Source organism: Palaemon carinicauda, chromosome 41, assembly GCF_036898095.1.
Source record: "Palaemon carinicauda isolate YSFRI2023 chromosome 41, ASM3689809v2, whole genome shotgun sequence".
Classification (NCBI taxonomy): Eukaryota; Metazoa; Arthropoda; class Malacostraca; order Decapoda; family Palaemonidae; genus Palaemon; species Palaemon carinicauda.
The window spans coordinates 61417645-61427644 of record NC_090765.1 but is presented as its reverse complement, the minus strand read 5'-3'; the positions used below and the strand labels follow the sequence as shown (position 1 = coordinate 61427644).

At 34.2% G+C, this 10000-nt stretch overlaps 1 pseudogene; it reads right to left on the bottom strand.

The window, feature by feature from the left end:
• Positions 1 to 10000, bottom strand: part of LOC137632452 (nephrin-like) — a 155430-nt pseudogene that overhangs the window by 47696 nt on the left and 97734 nt on the right.

Here is a 10000-nt window from a genome sequence, read left to right as displayed (position 1 = left end):
TCAAGATAAAAAATGGAAATAATTTATTTTTTGAAAGTCCTCTTGAATATAGAGGAGTGGTTATATGATTAAATGGAAGCTCAAGGCATCCTGTGAGGAGTCCTTTGACTTGAAAGGGGTCTTAAGAGATACCTTGGTCTAATGGAAGCGTTGTTGACGATTTCGTTTCAGTTGATGGTTTTTTATTTTATTCTATTTGCTTTTAAATCGGCTGCTATTAAGGTTTTATGCGTCTGGTGCGCGTACATACGTATGGCCGTACGCACACACTTCCATATTCTATGTATATATATATATATATATATATATATATAAATGGCTATCTATGGATATTTTAATGCATGTATATATATGCCTATGTATAAATATTTGCCTACATATGTAATTACATTGTATACTGTATATACAAGTAAATCAATATATATGTATGTATACATATACACACACACACACACACATATATATATATATATATATACATATATATATATGTGTGTGTGTATATATATATATATATATATATACTGTTAAGAAATGTCCCTATTTTTGGGTTCCGAATCTAGTAAGGGCCGGGGTCAGAAAAAAAGGTCTAAATGTAACGGTGTCAGATTTTGTGTTAGACTGCAGCATAGAGTCGTTTTATGGGTATATATGTGGTCATCGCATTTTATCGCTTTATATATATATATATATATATATATGTATATATATATATATATATATATGTATATATATATGTGTGTGTGTGTGTGTGTGTGTGGGAGCTTACGTGCGAGCTTATTTTAGAAATGCATAGAGAGAGAGAGAGAGAGAGAGAGAGAGAGAGAGAGAGAGAGAGAGAAACTTTGACTACATCAATCAAAAGTATTATATACCCTTGACACTGGTAGGCTCAGGGCCTTGTAATTATCTCCATTCTACATCGTCTTCCGCTTTGCAACAACACACGCACCTTACGTTGATTAATGTCCCACTTTCCACCTTTCATATTTCTTAGTAATGTCACCTCAAAAACTCAGTTTCCCCAACTTGGGTAGTGCCATAGCCTCTGTACCATGGTCCTCCACTGTCTTGGGTTAGAGTTCTCTTGCTGGAGGGTACACTCGGGCACACTATTCTATCTAATTTCTCTTCCTCTTGTTTTGTTAAAGCTTTTATAGTTTATATAGGAAACATCTATTTTTATGTTGCTACTGGTCTTAAAATACTTAATTTTCCTTGTTTCCCTGTTTACTTTCCTCACTGGGCTATTTTCCCCGTTGGGGCCCGTGGACTTATAGCATCCTGCCTTTCCAACTAGGGTTGTAGTTTAGTAGGTAATAATAATAATAATAATAATAATAATAATAATAATAATAATAATAATAATAATAATAATAATAACTGCTTAGATCATGTAAATGCCCTGTGCATCAAATGACAGGTTAAAAGACGTCTTGTTTCATGGGGATGCGTTGTCTATTGCGAAATGACGTGGCGGATATCTGCTCTATCGCGAGGGATTTCATAATCTTTTCTAAATTGCACTTTTGTAGTTGACCTAATTGAAATCAGCAATGTCATGAAACGATTATGTAAACCTGTCCCTATTAATTAAGGGCAGTATTCATATGTCAAACTGTGTTTTATGAGAGAATTGAGGGAGGTTTGGGAAATTTCGTACAGATTAGCTAAGGTTGAATGTTATAATGTTAAGATAAAGTAGGTAATTTGTTGTAATCTCTCTCTCTCTCTCTCTCTCTCTCTCTCTCTCTCTACTAGAATTTTTGAGATAAGCTTGTATTGTTTTTTTATATTTCCATCATGTAAGTGAAAATTATTTTCTAAAAGATTAAAATTTGTGCTTTTTTACCAAATACTTTTTATATAAATATTAAATAACTGGAAGTATGCTTTACATGTTAATAAAAAACAGAGATTATGCAATAATGAAAATGTTGATAGTGACTATATCATTGAAGGACATTGCAGTTGAAAAGGCATGTACTTTTTTAATGTTTTCTTTCAGTCCTTCATTTTTTTTTATTTCTTTCACTCGAATGTACCCCAATAACTCACCAAAGCTCATGGAGAATGAATGTCGCTATACTGAACACTGGAGCGTATTTTGAAGTCTCTATAACAATCGCTCTTTACAAAGTATCCGACGTGTTTCGCCTCAGAATTAGCGTTCAAGGTATCTTCGGGGCAGCCGGATATTTTCATAATTACTATCTGCAATCAATGCAATATTTACATTTTGAATTACTTTTCCTCTTTTTCCAATTATCATTCTTTCTTAACCACGGTGACATTTCAAAAGAGCTAACCAAAATTCAGGTCAGTATTTACTAATTGTCCAAAATGACATTTCTTTGATTTTCCCTGACCTCAAATGGTTGGATAACTCCAGAATCCTACCTCTTTTAAAATCCTTCCTGGATTTCGCTTCTTGGTTGTGGCAGCGAAAGGATCTTCATTGCCTTGGACATTCTTCCTCACCGAAGGGCGTTTAGGATTTGCGGTGGGGAGTACACTTCCTCAGTATCATTATATACTTTAATATCGTATGCGAACGATTTTCCGAAAAAAAAATTTTTTTTCGAAAAACTTTTTTTTTTCTTTTCGGAAACCAATTATTCGAAAACAATTGTTCGCGTGTGTAATTGGTTTAAATTTACAATTGATCGAAATAAATGGTATTCGAATAAGCAATTGTTCGAAATTAATATTGTTCGAATCCATGGATTACAGCGACTTGTTGAGTAAGAAGGCCGTTTTCCCTTTGCCTAACGTCGGTCGCATTAATCGTGAATTAGAGAAAATGTCCCAATTCGTTTATATTTAGTTAGTGTATTCGACCCGTCATAAATGATAGTTAAATATTTAGATAGATATGCACACACACACACACACACACACACACACACACCCTCTAACCAGGGTATGACTATCCCCTCTCCCCTACCCGAAGGAGAGGGAGAGTTAAGTGTCATCGGATATACTGTATATATATATATATATATATATATCCAGACACTTTCATTACATAAGGTAGATAATAGTAACAATTAACGAATCATTTCAAATTTTGATCCCAGTAGAAGAATAATATATGCCTTTGCATAACTCGTACGTTCAGTAAATGTCAACGAAAGCTCATTATTAGCACGGGGAGCAGCACAAAGCCAACGCATATCCATCACAGCTGTCAATACTGACTGCCATATATCATTCCAAATGTTTCAAATAACCGGTCTGAGTCTCGGTGAGATGGAGAAGACGAGACGTACAATGGATTGCAATATGGTCTTTTCAAAGATTCGTCGGAAGACAGGGAACCTTGGGTAGTTCGCTTTTATTCTGACTGAGAGAGAGAGAGAGAGAGAGAGAGAGAGAGAGAGGGGTAGTTTTTTTCGGAAACTTAAAGAAAACGGAGGCATGCAGACTTTAGAGGGTAACTTACAAAGAACGGTGAGTGTTGCAGTCTTTATCCTAACTGAGAGGTGGAGAAAATTGACGAGAGAGAGAGAGAGAGAGAGAGAGAGAGAGAGAGAGAGAGAGAGAGTAGTTTTTTTTCCAAAGGAATGGAAACGTAAAGAAAACGGAGGCATTCAGACTTTAGAGGGTAACATACAAAGAACGGTGAGTGTCGTAGTCTTTATGTGAGAGAGAGAGAGAGAGAGAGAGAGAGAGAGAGAGAGAGAGAGAGAATATCCTTTCCCAAAGAAATAGAAAGAGACGTAAAGGACACATTGCTAGCATCGACAAAGAAAACGGGGTCATGCAAACCTTAGAGGGTAACTTACAAAGAACGGTGAGTGTTGCAGAGTCCTCGAGTTCTGAATTGACAATCTCAGGGTTGGAGGCTTCACACGTTACTTGTTTACCGTCGTCTTGACGTGTCGGCATGAGAATGACGGAGCCCGTGGTAACATTGCCTTCGTTCATGACCTGGGAAGAGAATGAAAGTGAAATTAGTCTTTAAAACGTTTGTGAAAAAGACTCCATTTATACATCTGTAAATGCGTTCTTCCCCCAAGCTCAATATTTATTAGTGATTAGCATAGACAACAACATATTATTATTATTATTATTATTATTATTATTATTATTATTATTATTATTATTATTATTATTATTATTATTATTAGCTAAGCTACAACCCTAGTTGGAAAAGCAGTATGATATTATAATCCCAAAGGCTCCAACAGGGAAAAATAGCCATGTGAGGAAAGAAAATAAACTCTGCAATTAAATTAATTTAAAATTACTCCTTTAAAACTGGCTTATGGCTTTTATTTGCCTTCGAAAACAACAAATAAAAAAAAGAATCATACTTTCTCCATCACCAAACATTGAAATCAGGTAATGGAGTAGGTCACACCACGAGTTCTTTAATAATTTTAGAGGCGTTCACTGTGAACGACTGGTGGAAATTGAACCTGTAATCAATCCGTTCATCAGGAAGGTAATAAACATCTCTAAGACCTCATGGAAGGTCGGGGACAATGGGGAGGACTCTGGAAATGCTTCCCCACGATTTCTCACTGTTTGTTTCCTGAAGACAGAGTCATTTCTGCCAACAATATAGGGACACGAGTTGGGATGATCACCTGGCTATTGGAGAGAACAATGGTCGAGATATTAGAAAAACTGCCCTTGAGGAGAGAGAGAGAGAGAGAGAGAGAGAGAGAGAGAGGGGGGGGGGTGTAAGCCACATATAGAACAGACATGTATGTGTCTGTTTGTTAGGATACATATGTTCTGGTGCAAAAATTCGTGTTTTTTTTAACACAGAGAGAGAGAGAGAGAGAGAGAGAGAGAGAGAGAGAGAGAGGGGGGGGTATACACATATAAAACACGTATGCTTGTGTGTAAGGTATACACACATAAAACACGCTAGCACTCATGTGCGTCTGTGTTAGGACACTTGTGTGCGAGAGAGAATGTACGTCGTATGGCATTGAAACCTTTTAATCAAGACTTTACAGTGACCGTATCTTTTTTTCCCACCGTGTGTTTTTCGTAGATGTACCTAGAGAGGCTGCCTGCCAACACTTCACCTTTATACACGAGAGTATTTTCTTCTCGGATATTTCCATCTGATATCCCGGGCGATCCGTCAAGTTGAAATGCCTTTTGCAAATGGTCCTCCTGGATGAATACGAATCAACGGCGAACGATAGACGCAAGAAGATGAAGATCTTCAGTGTCCGAGAAACATTGGGGACCAAACGCGAGACTATAAACTGACTCGGGAGGAAGGAAATGCTGCTGAAGAATCGCTGGAGCGTGAGACTGCATTTTTAATGCAAGGGGATTGCGCGACATTCCATGCGAATTTTACGTGAATGATTGACAGTTTTTTTTTATGCGTCAGGACTAAGATGCCCTCCGATGTATATACTGTATATATATATATATATATATATATATATATACTGTATATATATATTTTTTTTTTCTTTTGCAAAGTCAGTGTTCCAATTAAGATTATTGTAAAGAATTAATATCAAGAGATTAGTTCGGATCTACCCCCTTTCCTGGAATAGACATGATTAATCTGTAAGTACAAAAGATTAAATTATGTATGAAGATATTTCAGGTATTGGAATTTATCGAATTACAATCAAATTTACTGATTGAAAATAATCCGTAACGGAAATCGATCTATCTGTACAAGCGAAAAGAGAAAAGAGACTCTAAACTATCCAGTATAAAGGTTTGAAGGGCTCTCATGAATGGCAGAATCAAGGGACAGTGACATTGCCCTAGCAAGAAGGACAATGCCCTAGAGACTGACCATATATACATATAATAATAATAATAATAATAATAATAATAATAATAATAATAATAATAATGATGATGATGATAATGATGATGTGGGGTCTTTAACATAAAAATTAGTTTTTAACCTCACTAGTCTGATACGTAAAACATACGCAAGAGATAAGCAAACTCACTAGTCAGATACGCAAAACATACGCAATGGATACATAAAAGATACGCAAACGATACGCAACAGCCAGAGCTAAAAGAACCTATGTGTACACTTACCGTGTGTGTGACATCTGTCATGGGCTTCGAACCTTTATACCACTTGATTCGAGCAGGAGGTCGAGAACCCACAGCCCTGCATACCAGTTCGACAGCCCTCCCACTCGACAAGGGCGAAGACACGCTGGATCCCACAATGTCCACCGATAGCGGACGCACTGTAAAGAAATAAAAAACATTTATTAATATTTTTTTAACACTCAAAGGTTTAAAGATCGATCATGAATGGCAGAGGCAAGAGACAGTGGCATTGCCCTAGCAAGCAGTACAATGCCCTAGAGACTAACTATATATACAAATGATCAGAGCCCAAGTCCCCTCTCCACCCAAACTAGGACCAAGGAGGGCCAGGCAATGGTTGCTGAGTTTGAGTGGGACTAGAACTCCAGTGTGGCGTTCACCAGTCAGGGACTCAGCCACATCGGCCACCACAACCCTAAATACACTGATAAACGAGGCTAATTATAGTTATGATTTATTTTATTCTTATTCAACATCAACAATAAGCTTCAGGTTGATAAGTTTAAGTAAATTCATATTACTCCAAACCTCAAATGGTTATTTCATATATATGATTTGGACTAATGTATTTGAAATGGCCAAAAGTTTATAAGTTTTCTATTGGTTAGTTCCTAATGTTGTGCAGTGACTCATATAACTTGATGGATGTCCTGGTGTGGGTTTAAAAGAGATCTCAATTCGTCCCTTACTGGACAGGTGTCTGGGAACACGAAACCGGGCAAATATTCAACTACATTTGGCGCTCCCAAACACCTGTCGTCCAGAAAGGGAAAACATGGAAATCTCTTGCAAACACCAGGACGTCCACCCTGTTTTATAAGTGAGAATTGAGAAGTAGTTACATTCAGAAACACTTATTATCCGATTTGTTGCTTTATTTATTTTCGTATTGCGACTTTCATCGAACGGAATATTTGTTATATATATATGTAAATATATATATATATATATATATATATACATATATATATATATATATATATATACTGTACATATATATTTATATTTTTATATATACAAATACATATATATTCATATTTATATATATACATATATATTTATATTCATATATATACTGTATATATATATATATATATATACTGTACATATATATTTATATTTTTAATATATACAAATACATATATATTCATATTTATATATATACATATATATTTATATTCATATATATATATATATATATATATACACATATTTATATATATATAAATATGACCGAGTGCAATAGGAGAAAGGAGAGAGATATAATATATATATATATATATATATACTGTGTTATATATATATATATATATATGTATATATATATATATATATGTGTGTGTGTGTGTGTGTGTGTATGTGTGTAAATATTTGTTGTCTGTTGCTCGTATCTCTCTCCTTTCCCCTATTTCAATTTGTGTTTTAATACTTAAGCTGATTTTATACATATGTTCCTAGTAGAAACTTAAAAAGCTTTTTCTATAAAAAAGAGATAAATACCTCCACGCCAGTATATCCACTTTAAAACTCGTAAAAGTCACAGGTAATATAAATATACTTGGATAACTATAAGACATATAACTGTAAACAAAAAATAAGGCTTCAAAATAGCTCCATGACCTTCGAAGTTCTGATAAACTACGAAAAGTAACTCAGATTAGATGAATTTTAATGTATTGGATTTTTTTTTATTCATTTCAATCATCAGTTCAAGTGACCTTTGTAAAATCTAAATAATCGTGGAAATATGTAATTTTATTTTGGTGCTAGAATGACGAGCTGCAATTCTTCTACAAAACTGGGGGATAATAAATAGAGATGCTGTCATTATTATTATTATTATCATTATTATTATTATTATTATTATTATTATTATTATTATTATTATTATTATTATTACTATTTGCAGAGCTACAACCCTAGTTGGAAAAGCAAGATGTTATAAGCCCCATAGCTCCAATTGGGAAAAATAACATAGTGAGGAAAAGAAATAGGGAAATAAACTGATTTAAGAAGTAATAAACAATTAAAATAAAATATTTCAAGAACAGTAACAAGATTAGAAGGAATATTTCACATATAAACCATAAAAATACTTATATCAGTCTGTTCAACATGAAAACATTAGCTGCAAGTTTGAACTTTTCAAGTTCTACTGATTCACGTACACGATTAGGAAGATGATGCCACAACTTGGTGACAAGTGGAATAAAAGTTCTAGAATATTGTGTAGTATATATATGTATGTTTATGCATATAATTATGTTTGTGTATGTACTGTATAAACACATATACAGTATATATATACATTTATATATGTATATATACACGTATGTATATATATGTATATATATTTAGTATATACACAAACATGCATATATACATATATACATACATAAATACACACACACAAACACACACACACCTATATATATATATATATATATATAGGTGTGTGTACATGTATGTCTATCTTATATAAAATATATACAATATATAATTAGTGTATATATATATATATATATATACGTTGTAAATTATACGAGAGAGAGAGAGAGAGAGAGAGAGAGAGAGAGAGAGAGAGAGAAAACACTCTTATAATTATCAGTATCTGAATTGTTATACCTCACATAAAATTGAAAAAGAAACCAGCCGATCTTTTACTTCAGTTATAAGCTTTCAAGTAGGCTTAAATATCTACAAAAAAGAAAAAATTCTAGTTATGACACAAATGCCTGAGCAGGTATATAACCTCATTCTGAATGTATAAAAAGATGCGAGATATATGCTTGAGTTAATACTACAGAGCGAACACATTTCTTTTCATTTACAAAAGCGAGAAGGACGGAATCCTATAGAAAAAAAAAATCTTTATGGTGATAATAAAAAGTGGTTATTACTGCTGACGTCAGCAGTGCTGACGGTTTTGTTCTTATAGTATCTATTGTTCAGAGAGAGAGAGAGAGAGAGAGAGAGAGAGAGAGAGAGAGAGAGAGTGTTTATAGATTTAGCTTACCTTTATCCTTATGATCGTAAACTTTGTTATAATAATTTAGCAAATAGTTCAGAGAGAGAGAGAGAGAGAGGAGAGAGAGAGGAGAGAGAGAGAGAGGAATCATTTGTGATTAAAGAAAGGATAAATTTCGATGGCGTCGGCTTTAAAAAATCGCTATATAATCATAGATACTCCTGAGAAATTCTATTTTTTGTGCTCTTGAGTCAATCGTCTTAGACGTGATGAGAGATTGGGCTGCAGATAAATAGTTTCAAGATTCTGTTTCTTTCCAATCGAGGATAAAGAGACTGAGATGATAATTGCTGACTTACTGCTTTTAAAATATACTAAAAACATTGAAATTGAAATATTGCTCTGGCCGAGAGATTTTACCGCTGTCTGAATTAAGAGCATTTATTTTCATCTATTTTTATTTTGTAATGTTAAAAATGGGAAATAAAAACAATGAATTTTCACCACCGCTAAACAAAGTTGAAAGGAGGTTATGTTTTACCCCCAGTTTTGTGTGTTTGTGAACAGCTTCCTGGCCACAATTTTAATCGTAGAGTAATGAAACTTGCAGGGAATAACTTTTATGTTAAAAGCTGGAAGTGAATAAATTTTGGGAGTTCAAGATCAAAGGTCGAGGTCACGGTCAAGCAAAATGTCCAATTCACGTAATAAGCCATAAGGTTGGACATCTTTATCACACAGACTTTAAACATGGTTCATATTTGAGGGTCTGAAAATCCACGCCAAGTGATACATGTTAGGGTCAAAGGTCAAGGTCAAGGTCGAGCAAAAGGTTGTGAAATAAGCTGCGGCGTCGGAGTTCTGCGCTCTACTCAGTGCCCCTCTGTTTTCCAAGTGATGAACATCATTTGGTTCCTCACAATTAGATTCTTATCATAATAGAGGCCATCTTAAAAAAAAAAAAATCAT